Source organism: Phyllobates terribilis, unplaced genomic scaffold (assembly GCF_046119375.1).
Source record: "Phyllobates terribilis strain yellow unplaced genomic scaffold, ASM4611937v1 Scaffold_74__1_contigs__length_7073193, whole genome shotgun sequence".
Taxonomy (NCBI): Eukaryota; Metazoa; Chordata; class Amphibia; order Anura; family Dendrobatidae; genus Phyllobates; species Phyllobates terribilis.
This window is the reverse complement of record NW_027362834.1, coordinates 795,265-810,372: the sequence shown is the minus strand read 5'-3', so window position 1 is coordinate 810,372 and position 15,108 is coordinate 795,265. Positions and strand designations below refer to the sequence as shown.

Sequence of the window (15,108 nt, the reverse complement as noted above, 5' to 3'; positions counted from 1 at the left end):
AATCTGAAAGAAAAAGCATGTCAATCAATACAGTACGACGAACCGTGATAAGGGATGGGGATTGGGAAAAAGGGGATGGGGAGGGGAAAATCACAGGCCCGAAGCTTTATTGAAAGACAAGACACATAAGGGGAGAGGGGGAGGAGGGGTTTAGTCCTCGTCCTCGTCCTCCGGACCGTCCATGATGGAATAGTCTCTGAGCAGGCTGTGGATCAGCCTGCGGCAGTCCTGGATGGACATCCTCTCCCTCCTCAAGATGAGCCGGTTCCTGGCGACCCAAACGGCATCCTTGAAGCAGTTCATAAGGCGCCAAGCCTCCTGGATGGCTCCGACGGTATGAACCCCAGGGAAGAGTCCATAAAGCACAGAATGGTGCGATAGGCTCGCCCTGGGGCAGAGTTCCTCAGGTCGTCCTCAAGTGCAGTCAATAGGCGCTGTGCAAATCCGCAGTCCCAAAAAGTGTGCAAAGATGTTTCCTCCACGAAGGGGCACCTTGGGCAGTACCGGGTCTTGCACAGGTTCCGGGCATGCATGAATGACCGGACGGGCAGTCCGCCCTGAATCGCCATCCACGACAAGTCCTTGTGCCCGTTGGTCAGCCTGTCAGACGACACATTTGTCCACACAGTCTCCAGCGTGTCCTGGTGAAGTCCTGTGATGTTCTCCACGTCATCCTTGGCTCTGATTAGCTTGTGGATAGTTTTGGGCTTCCACAAGTCGGGCTTGAGTCCCTCCAGTTGATGCTCCCCCACAAATCGAACGACGTCTCCGTAGAACCATGGCGTCGTCCAGTTGTAGGGGAAGGAGCTGTCCCACTTGTCCCAGCCGAGTCGCCTCCAAAGAGGAAGCAGGAAGAAGCGAGACATGGACCTGCCCGCGGAGCCATTCTTGACTTGCAAAGTCCGGCGGACACAATCACACACAAAAGAGGATCGCAGGAGGGTGGGGATATCTGGAACGCCCTTCCCACCCTTGCGAGGCTCCTTGTACATGACGGCCCGCCTGACTCTGTCCATCTTGGATCCCCAGACAAAGTGAAACACTGTCCTGGTAATGGCCCTGCACACAGTGACGTGTGGGGGCCAGGCCTGCGCCGTGTACTGCAAGACGGGCAGGACCTCATTACGCAGGACGAGTGCCTTACCCTCACAAGTGAGGTGTCTGAGGCTCCAGAGTCCGATCCGTTGCTTCACCTTGGCCAAGCGTTCTTGCCAGGACTTGAGGGCCGCTCCTTCCTTCCCGAACCAGACTCCCAGCACCTTGAGGAAATCCGGTTGAATGTTGAAGGGGAAGGGGGCGGAGGAGGCCGGCTGCCAATCCCCGAAGAGCATGGCTTCCGACTTCCTGCAGTTGACTTTGGCCCCTGAAGCCCGGCCGAACCTCTCACACGTCTGGACGAGGGCGTCGACTGAACCACGATCAGCGCAGAAGACGGTGACGTCGTCCATGTAGAGCGAGCACTTGACCTCGTGTCGTCCCGGACCCGGTGCGGTGATCCCTCTGATCTCTCCATTCTGCCGGATAGCCTCTGCGAAGAGTTCTATAACACAAACAAAAAGAAGAGGTGATAGAGGGCAGCCTTGTCTGACCCCAGAGAGGACAGGGAAGGGGTCAGTCTTCCAGCCGTTCACCAACACCGAGCTGTGGATATCAAAATACATCAGACGGACATACGAACAAAACATGTTACCCAAACCTAACCGGTGCAGAGCTCGGCCCATGAACTCGTGGGAAACCCGGTCGAAGGCCTTCTCCTGATCCAAGGAGACCAGGGCCGCGTGTGCGCGGCGGACCTTGATGTACTCGACCGTGTCCCGCACGAGAGCGAGGCTGTCTGCGATGCGACGTCCAGGGATGCCGCAGGTCTGGTCCGGGTGGATGATCCGTCCGATGACCGTCTTAAGTCGTGTCGCCATCGTCTTGGCCAGGATCTTGTAGTCCACGTTGAGCAGAGTGATGGGACGCCAATTCCTCAGGTCGCACCTCTCTCCCTTCCGCTTGTACAGGATCGTGACCATTCCTTCCCTCAAAGATGGAGGCATTCTACCCTCCACCACCATCTCCTCGTACAGGTCCAACAGGTCCGGACAGATGAGGTCTCCCAGCGCTACATAGAGCTCCGCTGGAAGACCATCACTGCCCGGGGTCCTGCCGGTCCTAAAGGATTTAGCGGCAGAGAGCAATTCGCCCACCATCAGAGGTTTGTCCAAGGCTGCCGTGCCTGCAGGATCAAGATGGTTAGTGATACCTGACAGGAACTTATCAGCAGCGTCGGGGTCGGTAGTCTTGTGGGAGTAGAGTTCGCTGTAGAAGTCGCTGACGACCCTCATCACGTCCTCCTTCCCACGTCGCATGTTTCCGCTCTCGTCTCGCAGCTCGTTCAGGGGCGTGTGACCGGCATGAAGTTTCCTGAAAAAGAATGAGTTACATTTCTCACCCTTCTCCAGATTCTCCACTTTGGAACGGAAGATGATTCGCTTGGACTCCTCCTCAAAGTGCCTTTTCAGGCTCTTCTTGGTCTCCTCCAGCTCCTCCCTCACGTCCCAGCCGCAGTGAAGAAGGTCCTGCAGCGACCGCAGCTCGCGCTGCAGCCCTCTGAAGTCCCTCCTCTTCTCACACGCCTGTTGTCGACCCTTGGCCTGAAAGAAACAGTGAAACTCAAGTTTAACATATTCCCACAAATCAGAGACTGTTTGGAAGCTGCCCTTGTAGGACTGCCACATTGCGTAGGCTGCTTTCAGCTCCTCCACGACTTCATCCTGAGCCAGCAGAGCACAATTCAGCTTCCAGGAGCCGGGGCCGGACGGAAAACCGTCACCGAGGACACCTTGTAAGTGAATGGCTCTGTGGTCGGAGAAGAAGCAGGAGACCATCGAGTGCCTACTCTGCCTGACTGCCCGAGAGGTGAACACAAAGTCAATCCTGGAGTGGAGTGAGCCATCGGGTCGGCTCCACGAATAGTTCGTGGAGCCTCTCCCCATGGAGCCCACCACGTCCTGAAGAGAGGCCTCGGTTACCATCTCGATGAGCAGCTTGGACGTGATGTCCAACTTGGCAGATGTGCCAGAACTACAACCGTCCTCCTCGATGGGGCAGTTGAAATCCCCGGCCATCACTAAGGTCCTGGTGGTGGCAAGCTGAAGCCGCAGGGTCTGGAAAAGCTCCAAACGCTCATTCTTCAGTGGGGACGCATACACGTTGATGAACCTGACAGGTTCTCCCGCCCAGTTGCCATCTACAACAAGAGCCCTGCCGCAGATGAGCTCCTGGACGGACTCAATCGTGAATGCGCCCCCCCTGATCAGAATTGCGACCCCCGCAGACTTGCAGTCACCCCCACCGGACCAGTAGGATGGACCGTGGGACCACTCCCTGGCCAGATGTTTGAAGGACCTAGAGGAGGGAAGGGAACATTCCTGCAACATATAAACATCACACAACTGGGAAGTAAGGAAGGCATAAATAGTCTGACGTCTGAACTTGTCCTTGATGCTCCTGACATTAATGGAAAATAAGTTAATATTAGCCATCATGTAGGGAAAAAAGAAAAAGTTAGCGCAGGCAATACACCTTAGTTACCACTCCGGTCGGGTGGTCCCTCGTCGGTGTTGACTGCTGGTGACGGGATCACCAGCAGGCCCTCTTCCTCCATCTGGTCAAGCAGCGCGGCCTCAATCTCGGCGACCACCAGTTCCTCCTCTTCTGGCTCGGCCACCAGGGTCTCAACCATGTGCTCCATCTCTTCTGGCTCAGGGAGGGTATCCTCCTTTTCGCCTACGAAATCCAGAATCTTCTTTTTGGAGGATTCAGTAGCAGGGCTGTCCTCCACCTTCCTCTTTCCCCGGGTTGGAACTGGGGAGACAAGAAGGGGAAAATCCTCCTCGGAATAGATAGCGGCGGGTGGAGGAAAGGTTAATTCCACCGCTACCATGGTCTGGGGAGGGAGAGTGGCTGCCGGGGCAGGGGAAAGGACACCTGCTGAGGAGTAGGGGAAGGAGGAAGAGGAAGTGGAATCCTCAGCAGGGGTGGCCGGGGTGGGGGGGGATTGGACGGGGGTGGCAGGGGGAGGGATCGAGAGAGGGGTGACAGAACTCTTACCCTCCTTTGACTTTTTCTTCTGCTTCGGAGCTGCTGGGACCGTCGCTGGGGCTTTGGCCACCGACTCCTTGACCGCTTTGGCCTTGGTCGTCTCGGCCTTGGCCGCTGGGGCCTTGGTCGTCGCGTCCTTGACCTTCACAGGCCTGGTCGTCGGGGCCTTGTCCTCCGTAGCTGGGGTCGTCGCAACCACCGATGCCCAGGATCTCTCACGCCTGGGGCAATCCTTGTACAGATGAGCCGCCAGCCCACACAGGTTGCAGGACGTCTTCTTCGGGCAGTCCTTCGAGCTGTGTCCCGTCACTCGACAAATCCTGCAGGCATCCTCCTTGCAGTCCTTCATCTCGTGGCCGTTCTTGCCGCATCTCCTGCAGTTCCGCGGCATGTCCGGGTAATAGATGAGGCCGTAGGAGTTGCCCAGGGAGAATGTCGGGGGCAGGTGCCGAAGTCCGTCTGAGTACGCCAGGTCCCTGTGAAGTCTAACAGTCACCGACCACTTACCTGTCCAGAAGCCGAGTCCATTCAGGATGTGAGAGGGTTCCTTCACAACCAAACAGAAGCGTCTCAGGAAGGTACAGATGTCTTGGCCTGGGGTGTGCGGGTTGCGCATGGAGACCGTGATCCTCCTTTCATCCCTCTGGATAGGGCAGCTACCTGTAAAGGCAGAGAAAGAATTATCCGGTCCTTTTGCGCTTACCATTTCCCAGAACCTCCTGCAGGTGTTCACAGTGGCGAAGGTGACGAAGAAGATCCCCGTCAAGAAGGTCTGGATGCTGAGGGTGTCCGACCTGGAGAAGCCTCGATCCAGCAGCATCTTCTGGCAGAACACGTCCGAGGACATGTCCGGCACCCTCCCATCCACTTCCTTCAGCTTCAGGGCCACCGTCTGCCGCATCCATGGCTCCAGGGCTGGAGCTTCGTGGCGGGGCTTCTGGAGTCCCTTCTGCTGGCCAGTCGTGGAGGCAGAGTCCTTGGGGTCAGAATCGGCTCCTGGCTGGCCCCTCCTGGCTGTCCCCAGCTCCAGGCTCTTCTTTTCGGCCTTCCTCGCAGCGCTTGCCATGGCTTTCCTCCTGCAGTTACTTCTTGGAGCTGGATCTGGAACTCTTCCCGGAATGGGTGGAGCTATGCAGATTCTTCTCCCGTCGTGTTCTGGACAAATTCCCCGAAAGGTCTTTGTCTCGATGATTTTCTTCCTCGAAGATTCCACAGGACAGCCCGATTCTTCTCCGAGACTTCGTCTTCTTCTGGATTCTTTAGAGCTTCTTCCTCCCACCGATATCCGCCTTCGTTCTCTGATGTCAGCTGGGCTCCGAAGCTCTTCTCCTTCCGAGTTCGATCGCTCTCGTCAAGTGTAGATCGTAGCTCTTGTGTTCTTAAAAGAACAGATACTACACTTGATCTTAGCCAAAAGGCCGAGAAGCGATAACCAGAATTGGTTTCAAACTACGGAGCCACCCAAGGATCCTGAAAAGTCCATTTGTGGAGATGAGCTCCTGGACTCCCGTTAAGAAGACATGTTGTCAACCTCTAGATCCCTTACATGCCTGCACTTTTCGGCTTGCTGCTGCTGCAATCCACGCGTTTTAGATCTGCATAACTCCACCTCTTTAAACACAGCACCTTCACCCCCTGCTGTTCCCACCCGCCTCAACACCGTTGGAAGGGAGGAGAACCAATTAAGGCGGGGGGTGGGGTGGAACGAGCAGCTGTCTACCCTTAGCAGGAGGGCTCCTGATTACATACCTCTCCTGCTGCTGCTGCTGCTGGCTGTCCAGCAGCAGACTGAAGGTGGCTGCTGCTGTGCACAGGTATATAAAGGCTCAGAGCCTATTATGACACGCGCAGCCAGCGTTCCATTGCCACATTCCATCTACTGCAGGCAGGATACCTGGCTGGCTGAATGTCGCTGAGAAGCTCACAGAGACCGCCATAAGCAACAGTTTAACAGAATGCCACAGACTAATCAACCAAACTTTTTGGGTTGGGTTCTCTTTTATAGTCTGCAGGCATTAAATGAAAGAAGTCAGTGTTCCAGCAGAGGGAGACAACGTTTCAGAAAAGGCATTGTAGCAAACCAAAAAAGAAATTTTAAGCGCAGCAGAGTAACCAGCGCACATACCTGTTAGCTCAGGTGAGTTTAAAAGGCTGCTGTTGATAACAAGGGCATTTGCTAAATAGATGGTGTGTGTGCAACAATATACTGAAAGGTCAATTATATTGTGCAGCTTATCTCACCACCTGTAGTTATTTAGGTGAAAGCTCCAAAATGCTTGCCTAATATGTCTGTTTATCCAAAAGGAAGTAAAAAGGGAGAGCTAGAAAGATAGCATTGCATCACATTACATGGCAATGCAATGCACAGTTGCTGAAGTTGAACCAAAATGAGCTTGTAATCTGGCTTCTGCAACTTTGAACATGAAAAATCCAATGAGGAGAAGAAAAGCAAAGCCAAAGAGTCCATCCCAAAATCCGACAAACAAGCAAAATGAACAAAAAACATTGAATTCAATTCTTTCTGATTTTAGAAACTGCATTAAAGAAGGGGTGCACCGGTCCTGGAGATACTGCAATACCAGGTCAATGCGTGGAGTGGACAGAGCAAGCTCTTTTTCCATCTCCCTGTTCTAAAAATCCATTTAATATATGGTCCCCAGATAGGGGACGTATCAGATATTAAACTGATAAGAACAGATACTACACTTGATCTTAGCCAAAAGGCCGAGAAGCGATAACCAGAATTGGTTTCAAACTACGGAGCCACCCAAGGATCCTGAAAAGTCCATTTGTGGAGATGAGCTCCTGGACTCCCGTTAAGAAGACATGTTGTCAACCTCTAGATCCCTTACATGCCTGCACTTTTCGGCTTGCTGCTGCTGCAATCCACGCGTTTTAGATCTGCATAACTCCACCTCTTTAAACACAGCACCTTCACCCCCTGCTGTTCCCACCCGCCTCAACACCGTTGGAAGGGAGGAGAACCAATTAAGGCGGGGGGTGGGGTGGAACGAGCAGCTGTCTACCCTTAGCAGGAGGGCTCCTGATTACATACCTCTCCTGCTGCTGCTGCTGCTGGCTGTCCAGCAGCAGACTGAAGGTGGCTGCTGCTGTGCACAGGTATATAAAGGCTCAGAGCCTATTATGACACGCGCAGCCAGCGTTCCATTGCCACATTCCATCTACTGCAGGCAGGATACCTGGCTGGCTGAATGTCACTGAGAAGCTCACAGAGACCGCCATAAGCAACAGTTTAACAGAATGCCACAGACTAATCAACCAAACTTTTTGGGTTGGGTTCTCTTTTATAGTCTGCAGGCATTAAATGAAAGAAGTCAGTGTTCCAGCAGAGGGAGACAACGTTTCAGAAAAGGCATTGTAGCAAACCAAAAAAGAAATATTAAGCGCAGCAGAGTAACCAGCGCACATACCTGTTAGCTCAGGTGAGTTTAAAAGGCTGCTGTTGATAACAAGGGCATTTGCTAAATAGATGGTGTGTGTGCAACAATATACTGAAAGGTCAATTATATTGTGCAGCTTATCTCACCACCTGTAGTTATTTAGGTGAAAGCTCCAAAATGCTTGCCTAATATGTCTGTTTATCCAAAAGGAAGTAAAAAGGGAGAGCTAGAAAGATAGCATTGCATCACATTACATGGCAATGCAATGCACAGTTGCTGAAGTTGAACCAAAATGAGCTTGTAATCTGGCTTCTGCAACTTTGAACATGAAAAATCCAATGAGGAGAAGAAAAGCAAAGCCAAAGAGTCCATCCCAAAATCCGACAAACAAGCAAAATGAACAAAAAACATTGAATTCAATTCTTTCTGATTTTAGAAACTGCATTAAAGAAGGGGTGCACCGGTCCTGGAGATACTGCAATACCAGGTCAATGCGTGGAGTGGACAGAGCAAGCTCTTTTTCCATCTCCCTGTTCTAAAAATCCATTTAATATATGGTCCCCAGATAGGGGACGTATCAGATATTAAACTGATAAGAACAGATACTACACTTGATCTTAGCCAAAAGGCCGAGAAGCGATAACCAGAATTGGTTTCAAACTACGGAGCCACCCAAGGATCCTGAAAAGTCCATTTGTGGAGATGAGCTCCTGGACTCCCGTTAAGAAGACATGTTGTCAACCTCTAGATCCCTTACATGCCTGCACTTTTCGGCTTGCTGCTGCTGCAATCCACGCGTTTTAGATCTGCATAACTCCACCTCTTTAAACACAGCACCTTCACCCCCTGCTGTTCCCACCCGCCTCAACACCGTTGGAAGGGAGGAGAACCAATTAAGGCGGGGGGTGGGGTGGAACGAGCAGCTGTCTACCCTTAGCAGGAGGGCTCCTGATTACATACCTCTCCTGCTGCTGCTGCTGCTGGCTGTCCAGCAGCAGACTGAAGGTGGCTGCTGCTGTGCACAGGTATATAAAGGCTCAGAGCCTATTATGACATGCGCAGCCAGCGTTCCATTGCCACATTCCATCTACTGCAGGCAGGATACCTGGCTGGCTGAATGTCGCTGAGAAGCTCACAGAGACCGCCATAAGCAACAGTTTAACAGAATGCCACAGACTAATCAACCAAACTTTTTGGGTTGGGTTCTCTTTTATAGTCTGCAGGCATTAAATGAAAGAAGTCAGTGTTCCAGCAGAGGGAGACAACGTTTCAGAAAAGGCATTGTAGCAAACCAAAAAAGAAATTTTAAGCGCAGCAGAGTAACCAGCGCACATACCTGTTACTCAGGTGAGTTTAAAAGGCTGCTGTTGATAACAAGGGCATTTGCTAAATAGATGGTGTGTGTGCAACAATATACTGAAAGGTCAATTATATTGTGCAGCTTATCTCACCACCTGTAGTTATTTAGGTGAAAGCTCCAAAATGCTTGCCTAATATGTCTGTTTATCCAAAAGGAAGTAAAAAGGGAGAGCTAGAAAGATAGCATTGCATCACATTACATGGCAATGCAATGCACAGTTGCTGAAGTTGAACCAAAATGAGCTTGTAATCTGGCTTCTGCAACTTTGAACATGAAAAATCCAATGAGGAGAAGAAAAGCAAAGCCAAAGAGTCCATCCCAAAATCCGACAAACAAGCAAAATGAACAAAAAACATTGAATTCAATTCTTTCTGATTTTAGAAACTGCATTAAAGAAGGGGTGCACCGGTCCTGGAGATACTGCAATACCAGGTCAATGCGTGGAGTGGACAGAGCAAGCTCTTTTTCCATCTCCCTGTTCTAAAAATCCATTTAATATATGGTCCCCAGATAGGGGACGTATCAGATATTAAACTGATAAGAACAGATTTTTTTTGATTGAATATATCTTTTATTAGCACAAAAAATAAGTTAACAGACAGTGTACAGTGCCGCAGCCCAGTACACACAGAATTCTACATCATATTTACATAGCATGAGGATATGACGCACTAACTAGACACATCACACCCCTATGCTACACAAAACACTCAATCTGAAAGAAAAAGCATATCAATCAATACAGTACGACGAACCGTGATAAGGGATAGGGATTGGGAAAAAGGGGATGGGGAGGGGAAAATCACAGGCCCGAAGCTTTATTGAAAGACAAGACACATAAGGGGAGAGGGGGAGGAGGGGTTTATTCCTCATCCTCGTCCTCCGGACCGTCCATGATGGAATAGTCTCTGAGCAGGCTGTGGATCAGCCTGCGGCAGTCCTGGATGGACATCCTCTCCCTCCTCAAGATGAGCCGGTTCCTGGCGACCCAAAGGGCATCCTTGAAGCAGTTCATAAGGCGCCAAGCCTCCTGGATGGCTCCGACGGTATGAACCCCAGGGAAGAGTCCATAAAGCACAGAATGGTGCGATAGGCTCGCCCTGGGGACAGAGTTCCTCAGGTCGTCCTCAAGTGCAGTCAATAGGTGCTGTGCAAATCCGCAGTCCCAAAAAGTGTGCAAAGATGTTTCCTCCACGAAGGGGCACCTTGGGCAGTACCGGGTCTTGCACAGGTTCCGGGCATGCATGAATGACCGGACGGGCAGTCCGCCCTGAATCGCCATCCACGACAAGTCCTTGTGCCCGTTGGTCAGCCTGTCAGACGACACATTTGTCCACACAGTCTCCAGCGTGTCCTGGTGAAGTCCTGTGATGTTCTCCACGTCATCCTTGGCTCTGATTAGCTTGTGGATAGTTTTGGGCTTCCACAAGTCGGGCTTGAGTCCCTCCAGTTGATGCTCCCCCACAAATCGAACGACGTCTCCGTAGAACCATGGCGTCGTCCAGTTGTAGGGGAAGGAGCTGTCCCACTTGTCCCAGCCGAGTCGCCTCCAAAGAGGAAGCAGGAAGAAGCGAGACATGGACCTGCCCGCGGAGCCATTCTTGACTTGCAAAGTCCGGCGGACACAATCACACACAAAAGAGGATCGCAGGAGGGTGGGGATATCTGGAACGCCCTTCCCACCCTTGCGAGGCTCCTTGTACATGACGGCCCGCCTGACTCTGTCCATCTTGGATCCCCAGACAAAGTGAAACACTGTCCTGGTAATGGCCCTGCACACAGTGACGTGTGGGGGCCAGGCCTGCGCCGTGTACTGCAAGACGGGCAGGACCTCATTACGCAGGACGAGTGCCTTACCCTCACAAGTGAGGTGTCTGAGGCTCCAGAGTCCGATCCGTTGCTTCACCTTGGCCAAGCGTTCTTGCCAGGACTTGAGGGCCGCTCCTTCCTTCCCGAACCAGACTCCCAGCACCTTGAGGAAATCCGGTTGAATGTTGAAGGGGAAGGGGGCGGAGGAGGCCGGCTGCCAATCCCCGAAGAACATGGCTTCCGACTTCCTGCAGTTGACTTTGGCCCCTGAAGCCCGGCCGAACCTCTCACACGTCTGGACGAGGGCGTCGACTGAACCACGATCAGCGCAGAAGACGGTGACGTCGTCCATGTAGAGCGAGCACTTGACCTCGTGTCGTCCCGGACCCGGTGCGGTGATCCCTCTGATCTCTCCATTCTGCCGGATAGCCTCTGCGAAGAGTTCTATAACACAAACAAAAAGAAGAGGTGATAGAGGGCAGCCTTGTCTGACCCCAGAGAGGACAGGGAAGGGGTCAGTCTTCCAGCCGTTCACCAACACCGAGCTGTGGATATCAAAATACATCAGACGGACATACGAACAAAACATGTTACCCAAACCTAACCGGTGCAGAGCTCGGCCCATGAACTCGTGGGAAACCCGGTCGAAGGCCTTCTCCTGATCCAAGGAGACCAGGGCCGCGTGTGCGCGGCGGACCTTGATGTACTCGACCGTGTCCCGCACGAGAGCGAGGCTGTCTGCGATGCGACGTCCAGGGATGCCGCAGGTCTGGTCCGGGTGGATGATCCGTCCGATCACCGTCTTAAGTCGTGTCGCCATCGTCTTGGCCAGGATCTTGTAGTCCACGTTGAGCAGAGTGATGGGACGCCAATTCCTCAGGTCGCACCTCTCTCCCTTCCGCTTGTACAGGATCGTGACCATTCCTTCCCTCAAAGATGGAGGCATTCTACCCTCCACCACCATCTCCTCGTACAGGTCCAACAGGTCCGGACAGATGAGGTCTCCCAGCGCTACATAGAGCTCCGCTGGAAGACCATCACTGCCCGGGGTCCTGCCGGTCCTAAAGGATTTAGCGGCAGAGAGCAATTCGCCCACCATCAGAGGTTTGTCCAAGGCTGCCGTGCCTGCAGGATCAAGATGGTTAGTGATACCTGACAGGAACTTATCAGCAGCGTCGGGGTCGGTAGTCTTGTGGGAGTAGAGTTCGCTGTAGAAGTCGCTGACGACCCTCATCACGTCCTCCTTCCCACGTCGCATGTTTCCGCTCTCGTCTCGCAGCTCGTTCAGGGGCGTGTGACCGGCATGAAGTTTCCTGAAAAAGAATGAGTTACATTTCTCACCCTTCTCCAGATTCTCCACTTTGGAACGGAAGACGATTCGCTTGGACTCCTCCTCAAAGTGCCTTTTCAGGCTCTTCTTGGTCTCCTCCAGCTCCTCCCTCACGTCCCAGCCGCAGCGAAGAAGGTCCTGCAGCGACCGCAGCTCGCGCTGCAGCCCTCTGAAGTCCCTCCTCTTCTCACACGCCTGTTGTCGACCCTTGGCCTGAAAGAAACAGCGAAACTCAAGTTTAACATATTCCCACCAATCAGAGACTGTTTGGAAGCTACCCTTGTAGGACTGCCACATTGCGTAGGCTGCTCTCAGCTCCTCCACGACTTCATCCTGAGCCAGCAGAGCACAATTCAGCTTCCAGGAGCCGGGCCCGGACGGAAAACCGTCGCCGAGGACACCTTGTAAGTGAATGGCTCTGTGGTCGGAGAAGAAGCAGGAGACCATCGAGTGCCTACTCTGCCTGACTGCCCGAGAGGTGAACACAAAGTCAATCCTGGAGCGGAGTGAGCCATCGGGTCGGCTCCACGAATAGTTCGTGGAGCCTCTCCCCATGGAGCCCACCACGTCCTGAAGAGAGGCCTCGGTTACCATCTCGATGAGCAGCTTGGACGTGATGTCCAACTTGGCAGATGTGCCAGAACTACGACCATCCTCCTCGATGGGGCAGTTGAAATCCCCGGCCATCACTAAGGTCCTGGTGGTGGCAAGCTGAAGCCGCAGGGTCTGGAAAAGCTCCAAACGCTCATTCTTCAGTGGGGACGCATACACGTTGATGAACCTGACAGGTTCTCCCGCCCAGTTGCCATCTACAACAAGAGCCCTGCCGCAGATGAGCTCCTGGACGGACTCAAGCGTGAATGCGCCCCCCCTGATCAGAATTGCGACCCCCGCAGACTTGCAGTCACCCCCACCGGACCAGTAGGATGGACCGTGGGACCACTCCCTGGCCAGATGTTTGAAGGACCTAGAGGAGGGAAGGGAACATTCCTGCAACATATAAACATCACACAACTGGGAAGTAAGGAAGGCATAAATAGTCTGACGTCTGAACTTGTCCTTGATGCTCCTGACATTAATGGAAAATAAGTTAATATTAGCCATCATGTAGGGAAAAAAGAAAAAGTTAGCGCAGGCAATACACCTTAGTTACCACTCCGGTCGGGTGGTCCCTCGTCGGTGTTGACTGCTGGTGACGGGATCACCAGCAGGCCCTCTTCCTCCATCTGGTCAAGCAGCGCGGCCTCGATCTCGGCGACCACCAGTTCCTCCTCTTCTGGCTCGGCCACCAGGGTCTCAACCATGTGCTCCATCTCTTCTGGCTCAGGGAGGGTATCCTCCTTTTCGCCTACGAAATCCAGAATCTTCTTTTTGGAGGATTCAGTAGCAGGGCTGTCCTCCACCTTCCTCTTTCCCCGGGTTGGAACTGGGGAGACAAGAAGAGGAAAATCCTCCTCGGAATAGATAGCGGCGGGTGGAGGAAAGGTTAATTCCACCGCTACCATGGTCTGGGGAGGGAGAGTGGCTGCCGGGGCAGGGGAAAGGACACCTGCTGAGGAGTAGGGGAAGGAGGAAGAGGAAGTGGAATCCTCAGCAGGGGTGGCCGGGGTGGGGGGGGATTGGACGGGGGTGGCAGGGGGAGGGATCGAGAGAGGGGTGACAGAACTCTTACCCTCCTTTGACTTTTTCTTCTGCTTCGGAGCTGCTGGGACCGTCGCTGGGGCTTTGGCCACCGACTCCTTGACCGCATTGGCCTTGGTCGTCTCGGCCTTGGCCGCTGGGGCCTTGGTCGTCGCGTCCTTGACCTTCACAGGCCTGGTCGTCGGGGCCTTGTCCTCCGTAGCTGGGGTCGTCGCAACCACCGATGCCCAGGATCTCTCACGCTTGGGGCAATCCTTGTACAGATGAGCCGCCAGCCCACACAGGTTGCAGGACGTCTTCTTCGGGCAGTCCTTCGAGCTGTGTCCCGTCACTCGACAAATCCTGCAGGCATCCTCCTTGCAGTCCTTCATCTCGTGGCCGTTCTTGCCGCATCTCCTGCAGTTCCGCGGCATGTCCGGGTAATAGATGAGGCCGTAGGAGTTGCCCAGGGAGAATGTCGGGGGCAGGTGCCGAAGTCCGTCTGAGTACGCCAGGTCCCTGTGAAGTCTAACGGTCACCGACCACTTACCTGTCCAGATGCCGAGTCCATTCAGGATGTGAGAGGGTTCCTTCACAACCAAACAGCAGCGTCTCAGGAAGGTACAGATGTCTTGGCCTGGGGTGTGCGGGTTGCGGTTGGAGACCGTGATCCTCCTTTCGTCCCTCTGGATAGGGCAGCTACCTGTAAAGGCAGAGAAAGAATTATCCGGTCCTTTTGCGCTTACCATTTCCCAGAACCTCCTGCAGGTGTTCACAGTGGCGAAGGTGACGAAGAAGATCCCCGTCAAGAAGGTCTGGATGCTGAGGGTGTCCGACCTGGAGAAGCCTCGATCCAGCAGCATCTTCTGGCAGAACACGTCCGAGGACATGTCCGGCACCCTCCCATCCACTTCCTTCAGCTTCAGGGCCACCGTCTGCCGCATCCATGGCTCCAGGGCTGGAGCTTCGTGGCGGGGCTTCTGGGGTCCCTTCTGCTGGCCAGTCGTGGAGGCAGAGTCCTTGGGGTCAGAATCGGCTCCTGGCTGGGCCCTCCTGGCTGTCCCCTGCTCCAGGCTCTTCTTTTCGGCCTTCCTCGCAGCGCTTGCCATGGCTTTCCTCCTGCAGTTACTTCTTGGAGCTGGATCTGGAACTCTTCCCGGAATGGGTGGAGCTATGCAGATTCTTCTCCCGTCGTGTTCTGGACAAATTCCCCGAAAGGTCTTTGTCTCGATGATTTTCTTCCTCGAAGATTCCACAGGACAGCCCGATTCTTCTCCGAGTCTTCGTCTTCTTCTGGATTCTTTAGAGCTTCTTCCTCTCACCGATATCCGCCTTCCTTCTCCGATGTCAGCTGGGCTCCGAAGCTCTTCTCCTTCCGAGTTCGATCGCTCTCGTCAAGTGTAGATCGTAGCTCTTGTGTTCTTAAAAGAACAGATACTACACTTGATCTTAGCCAAAAGGCCGAGAAGCGATAACCAGAATTGGTTTCAAACTACGGA

The 15,108-nt window shown here is 53.4% G+C and overlaps 3 non-coding genes and 2 pseudogenes across 3 annotated transcripts; all 5 read right to left on the bottom strand.

Moving 5' to 3' along the window:
* Positions 1-5,441: 5,441 nt before the first annotated feature.
* On the bottom strand, positions 5,442-5,519 carry LOC141196454 (U2 spliceosomal RNA; annotated as a pseudogene).
* A 1,115-nt stretch (positions 5,520-6,634) lies between these two features.
* Positions 6,635-6,825, bottom strand: LOC141196739 (U2 spliceosomal RNA). Its single transcript, XR_012269136.1, has one exon. It is a non-coding gene; the product is annotated as a U2 spliceosomal RNA (small nuclear RNA).
* Positions 6,826-7,940: 1,115 nt separating this feature from the next.
* Positions 7,941-8,131, bottom strand: LOC141196738 (U2 spliceosomal RNA). The gene has a single exon (XR_012269135.1). It is a non-coding gene; the product is annotated as a U2 spliceosomal RNA (small nuclear RNA).
* A 1,114-nt stretch (positions 8,132-9,245) lies between these two features.
* Positions 9,246-9,440, bottom strand: LOC141196265 (U2 spliceosomal RNA). Its single transcript, XR_012268827.1, has one exon. It is a non-coding gene; the product is annotated as a U2 spliceosomal RNA (small nuclear RNA).
* Positions 9,441-15,004: 5,564 nt separating this feature from the next.
* LOC141196448 (U2 spliceosomal RNA) lies at positions 15,005-15,082 on the bottom strand (annotated as a pseudogene).
* Between the last annotated feature and the right edge of the window lie 26 nt (positions 15,083-15,108).